Source organism: Lepidochelys olivacea (genome assembly GCF_965140295.1).
Source record: "Lepidochelys olivacea isolate rLepOli2 genome assembly, chromosome: 1".
Lineage (NCBI taxonomy): Eukaryota > Metazoa > Chordata > Testudines > Cheloniidae > Lepidochelys > Lepidochelys olivacea.
In genome coordinates this window covers 275,318,338-275,325,164 of record NC_140411.1, presented here as the reverse complement: position 1 = coordinate 275,325,164, position 6,827 = coordinate 275,318,338, and positions in this window count along the sequence as shown.

The window sequence follows — 6,827 nt, the reverse complement described above, 5'->3', positions numbered from 1 at the left end:
GTGAATTTCCTGTTATAATTCTTTAAGCAGTTTTTTATGTTGAATCTGTTGTTTTATAATACTCACTGTTTCTTTCTTCTTCCATATTAAAAGACAGAATCAGTCCTTCAATTGTGTGTATGTCTGTGTTTCTAATCAAGTATTTGTGCTATATTGTCTGTCATATTCAACAGCCATGACAGAGGTATACAAAATAATGATTTATAAAGAGAAAATAAATCAGGAGCTCATAGTTACCCTTTTGTATAATACCAGACAGAAAAAGGGGACATTCAATTAAAGTGAAAGGCAACAAATTTAAAACTGATGAAAATAAAATAAATACTTTTACAAAATAAACTATTAACCTGTGGAACTAATTGCCACAATAGATCATTGAGACTAAATTTAATAATATTCAAAAAAAGGATTGGACATTTATATGAATTATAGAAACATTCACAGTTCCACTAGATAGGATGAGAAAAATATTTAGAAAGAGTACAAAACCCTCTGCATCAGGGCACAAGCCAGCCATGAGCTGAAAGGATCTGGAAGAAACTTCCCCATTGGACAAACTATTCCATATCTGTCTTCTCTGGAGTTGCTTGCATCTTTCTCTGAAGTATCCTACACTGAACACTGTCAGAGAGTGGATACTGGACTGGATGGACCACTGGTCTCATCCAGTATGGCAGTTCCCATGTTCCTGTGAATCCCTACTCTAGCACAGCATGCAGAGATTGCAAACGGTAGCCCCTTGAGCCCAAGAAGGTGAATCTGGCCAAACATATGCAATTCACAGCCTGAGGAGATCACTGAGTCAAATAATGTGGACAATTGTTAAAAACAGCTGCGTAATTTTATGGCCAACCATAGCATAAGTGTACATTCAAAGAGAAATTATAATCAAATCTCCTATTTCAGGGCATCAGCTGTTTGCAACAGGGGACAGTAAGAATTACAGTGTCTTGCTGGGGGTAAGATGTCATGTTCTACTGATGCCACTCCGACTGCTCATCAGATCAGATTTTTAATACCAAACTAGTCAGATGAATAGTCTGCTCTCATATGACAAAACCTGCATATCTATCATGCAAAACAAAACAAAAAACCAGAATTCTAGTCCAATAATACAAGTGTTCTATGCTGCTATTCAAATAGCTTTTAAATTATGTTAGTATACTTCATGCTAGCATCTTTTAAATAAAGGCTTTTTAAACAGCTGTCTCCAGTGTACCCACAGTGGGTTCATTCATGCTGGAATACACGTAGGAGAATCTGCTATGAATCACGGAGGAGCATTGCTTTAATATAGTGCAACACAAGGAAGAGCAAATAAAATAATGAAAACACAAAAGAGTTCAAATTTTGAGGCTGTTTATTCTGCAGCAATTTCAGCACAAGCCGTGCTGATGGCTTTTCTAATGTCTTAAATCAAACAGCAGGTAACTGAGGCCTTAAGGTAAAAAATATTAAACATCTGCCAGTTTTTAGACTTGAAACATTGCAGTCGTCTTGTCTGAGGGGAATTCTTAGTAGTGCTCCTCTGGGAAGCTCTGTCTTGCTGTCATCTGGGGTTGCAGACATTTTCACCTATGCACATATGGCTGTCACTTTCTGATAGTGACCAATCACAAACAACTGAAACTCATGTTCAACAACCAAAGTTTTCAGCTACCAGTTTGCTGATCAAATTGAATGCTCAAAATTCATATCCATAACAATAATGTAATTTATCACTTCGGAAAGATCTACCTTGCAGACCACCTGTTCTGACACCTTTTAGCAGCCAAAAAACCCTCCACACAGAAACAGCAGTTGCTCATGTAAATTTTTTCAACATTCTTGTTTTTCTAAGAGAGACAAGGTGGGTGAGGTAATAGCTTTTATTTTACTACCTTCTGCAGGTGAAAGAGCCAAGCTTTTGAGATACATGGAGCTATTCTTCCGGTCTGGGAAAAGTACTTAGCGTGTCACAGCTAAATACAAATTGGAACAGATAGTTTTGCAAAAGTAGCTAACACATATTCTCAGAATCCATTCAAGGTGAAGTTCAAAGTGAACAGCTCTGCTGTCACAGGACAAAAAAGTGGGGTTAGTGGGTTACAGATGGTTGTAATAAGCCATAAATCCAGTGTCTTTATTAAGACCATGGTTTTTAGTGTCTACAAAGTTATGAATTTAAGCTCACAGGCTTGTCTTTTGAAGATGTTGAGCACGTTTCCTTTGAGGACGAAAACTGAGAGGTCAGATATGGAGTCCTCATTTTGTGAAAGGGTTCACCCATGAGTAATATGGTGTTTTCGTCTTTTCTCATTTTCAATGTGAGTTCATTTGAGAGTGTACTGATTATCTTGTTTCACACACGTAGTTGTTATGGGGCATTTAGCGGTATCATTCTGAGTACTTTTCCCAGACCGGAAGAAGAGCTCTGTGTAGCATAGGCGCTGAGTTTCACTTTTCCCCAGGGGTGCTCTGCCCCGAGGCTCCACCCCCACTCTACGCCTACCCCAAGGCCCTGCCCTTGCTCCGCCTCTTCCAGTTGCTGCTCCACCCCCTCCCCAAGCCCCCGCCCACCAGCTGCTTGCTGCTCTCTGCCCTCCCTGAAATCCCTCCCCAAGCTGACAAACAGCTGATCAGCGGCACCGCCCAACAACTTTGGCTGGTGGGTGCTGGACACCCACTGTTTTTTTTTTCTGTGGATACTCCAGCCCACAGAATACCCACAGAGTCAGCAGCTATGCTGTGTAGCTTGAAAGCTTGTCTCTTTCACTACCAGAAGATGATCCTATAAAAGCTATTATCTCATCTGCCTTGTTTCTCTAATATCCTGGGATCAACAGGGCCACAACAATACTGCAAACAACATTGTTCCTAAAGCAGTGAATGATATCATATGACACATAAAAACTGCCATTCTGTTGGACACCTGGTTATAAACTATCATTGAAATGATGCCAGACCAGTAATGCAAATGTTTATCTGCATGTTGATGGCATCAGATGCCAGAAGTACAAGAGAAATGTGATCTTGAAACATCACAAAAAAGATGAACTTACACTCAAAGCTCTAAGCCTCAGACCATAATGTACACCTCTGTGACACAATGCTGCTTTTGTCTCATTTCTGTGGTATCACACAATTGACTTAACTCCTGAAGGCCAACAAAGTACATTGCAATCCAAAGTGTTCCTGAGAGAAAAAGTCTAATTCCCAAGATTAAACCACGAAACTGAATTCCATATAAAAATCCTACTGATTTTGTCAAGTTGCTTACCCTTGATAAGTAACTATGAACTACTCAACACCACGTTCAGAAAAACAGTGATGTCCAGGCTAGACAAGTCTATTCAGTATATGAAGTGTCAGCAGTCATCAAAACACACAATGGCCCACCATTCCAAAGTACCCAGTTTAACACAATTTGCTGTGTATCTTGGTTTCCATCATTAGAAAATCTTGCCACATTGGCCACAAACCAAGGATAAAACTGAACACTTCATTAGGACACTCAAGAACATTCAGTGTATCTCCATGATAGCTGGCACTGATGTAAGAAGTTGTATCCATTTCTTATTAGCTCCTCCAGTTACCCCTCACCGTTTGATTAGTGCTGTTGTCTACCATTCTGTTTGGCCTGCAACACAGAACCAGACTGTCCAAGGTAAAAACAACCACTTCTGATGAGTCCATAAGGGTATGCATCACACCAGCAGATGTAAAAATAAAAGAATATGCAGAAGCAATCCAGAAGATTCCACTTCTAAACACTGGTGATGTGGTGCTCCACAAGAATACATAACTACACACAAACTATCCACCCTCTATCACACTGACTCTCACTTTGGCCATCAAAATAAAAGGATGTTAACTAACAGAAGAAGTAAATATGAGGGGATTTGCTATATCTACCTTGTTAAAATGCATTTCTACACAAAAAAATGGTTCCATAAAGGCTACATAAGGGAGTTCCATTTTAATTGTTTCTCATGATTTATTTAGCAGTTTTGCTCTGTTGTAACTCATCTTGAGATCTGAAAGTCAAGTGGGGTTTTTTCCTTCTCAAATATCAAGAATAATGCAGGCCAAATGCTGGACTGCAGGCCAAATGCTGCACTCAGGGAGCAATCTGGCCAGTTGCTAAGCACTCTGACCTAAGCCAGCAAAACACATAATCACATGCTTAACTTTAGGCATCTGAATCGTTCTACTGAGGTCAATGGGAGCGCACAGCATCTTGTAGGATAAGCCCTTACTCCTAGGAAACACTACTGTCTTCAGATTCTGCTCTTCGTTACAACTCTACACCCTCTTTGCCCTCAGTGGGGTGGCAGAGTTTGGCCTTCCATTTGGAATGTAGTTAACAATCCTTATTTACTAATGTGCAAGCACCAATAGAATCAGGCTCACTACCTCTTGTCTGTGTTGCTTTTGCTACCAAGTGTAAATTTTAGGAAGGAGATCTGTTTGAGTGAAAAAATGTCCCCCATTTACAAAGTCCCTTTTCAGAGTAAAAGTGCACTTAAGCCATGATCACAGCCAAGACTTTCAATGAGAGATAGGCATCTAACCTGTTTAGGAACTTTTGAAAAATCCCACTAGGTGCTTATCTACACCTTTAGGTGCCTAAATACCTTTACAACTGACCCCTGCATCTTGACCCAGTTCTGGAAAATGGTGATATCATTACATTCCCCCTATCAGACCTTTTTCCTGACAGCACTTCCACCTGAGCTGAGCTGCTCTGTGCCATGCCCAGTGAGTTGCCTGAGCTTCAATAAACAGATCACAGGCTACCGATTGGTTTTGGCAACTATAACACAAGAACAGAAGCCTGTTTTTACAGTTAGCAAAAGAAAGGATGTATTGTTCTGAGTAGGTTCCCTCCAGCTTTCTAGACTGATCTTAGAGAATCCATCTGTATATTGCCCAGTGTATGTCAGAACAGACCTGTGCATGTACTTAGCATTTTGTGCATTCAGTACAAAAATGATTAATATTATGTACCTCATTATCAAGTCTCAAGAAACTTTCAGTAACCTGGAACAAAATATCTTGCTCTCCAAACAGCTTTAATAAACCCAAGCAGGTTTTGACCTCACATTTTACTTCATTTGGAGGCAACACATGCAGATATAGTAACCTCTAGAACACACACTACCACTATAATGAAATAAATGGATTTTCTCCATTGAAAGCTATCCTTAGTGGCAGTTCTCTATTGTGACTCTCACCTCTGTTAATACAAGTTAGGCAAGAGCATCAAGGCTAGAATTAGGCCCCAGAGTGCCCATTGTTCCAGATGTCTTTTCTTTTTTATTTGCAAATATTATAAACGTATCTTGTCTATATTTAAGTGCCCTCTATCACTCTGCTCTAAAATGCATTATAGTTACACCATAGTGTTTCAAAGTTTGTGCTTCACAGCAGTAAGTTTCCACGTATCTTTTCATCTGCAAAAAATCGCAATGTCAAACTCATATGGGTCTGAATCTCAGTTTCCTTATTCTTGTGCTCCCCATATTCTGGGACCATGCAGGGGTTGGCCTGTCCCCCTGTATACATTAAAGCAGCCTTGGAGCTGCTCCAACTTGCACTTTCTTTCCCATAGCCCTCTCCAGGAGGCGATGGGTCCGGGGCTGATGCAGAGGCATTATGACAGCTCTATATCAAGGAGTGAGGCCCTCTCTATAAGTGGATTTGTAATGGGTCTTTTCCACTCACTTTAAACTCATGCCAAAGCAGCACAAAAGAGATTTTACTACAAATTGGCATCAGACCCTATATGTTGAAGAAAGTTAGTAAAATCATGTTGTTAGTGATTTGATTCCATTCCTATGACTATACTGACCTCTAGTGACTACAGTTCTGATTAGACTTTTTCACAGGCAAATCCATTTGTATTTTTCTTAATTTTTATTTTTTTAAATCAAATATTTATATGCTGTAAAATTTGTTCTAATGATCATCTCCACTGGAAGCTCACTGCCTTAAATCCCTATACTAACATATCACCAAAGTTTCCAGTATAATTTTGTTCAAACTTTAAAGACCAGCTGTATAAGGCAACAAATTTGTGTTGGTCCTTTGGGTGTCCAATAAAGAGAGATTTTGATGTATTACTTATATATACAGCTTATTTAATGTTACAATGCTTTTATACCCCTGGAGTTTATACCCCTGTTTATGCCCCTGGAGTTATTGCTCTGAAATGTAGGGTCTCAGGAGGGAGTTTTTACAGGTTTTTATAAAACACAGGTGATGGCATTTTTTAGTCTACTAACTATTTCAGGTGCCTAAAATGCCTAACCTGTTTTATTAATAATATAATTCTGCTTTGAGAAATATGATCTGGAAAACAATGCAAAGTATGGGCCTGTTTGTGTGAAGTGCTGATTCTCTTCAATTCTCACTGAAGTGCTTAATGGGATACTAAAGACAAAGCCAATCAGCTATAAGAGGGTTAAGTAATACAGTAGGAGAGGCCCTGGTGATTTGGAAATAACAATACCAGACATTGTTCCATTTTTATTTGTTTGTTTGTTTTTTAATGAATCCTGAGACTATTTTCCAGCTGTGACAAAGACCTTAGCTAGGGATCTGATCCTGCAAAGTGCTGAATACTCTCAATTCCGACTGACTTTAGTGGTAGTTAAAGGCACTTAGCACCTCACCAGAAGTGTTCAGTACCTAAATATCAAGCTCTATATTTATTCTTTAAAGACGGTGTTTTTGTCACTAACTGAGACTTAACATGGTAATGAACATGGGGATCATGTTTGTAACGTCTTCCTTTAGGTTAACATTTACCAAGGGGCTTGTACACACTAGCACTTACTTTGGTA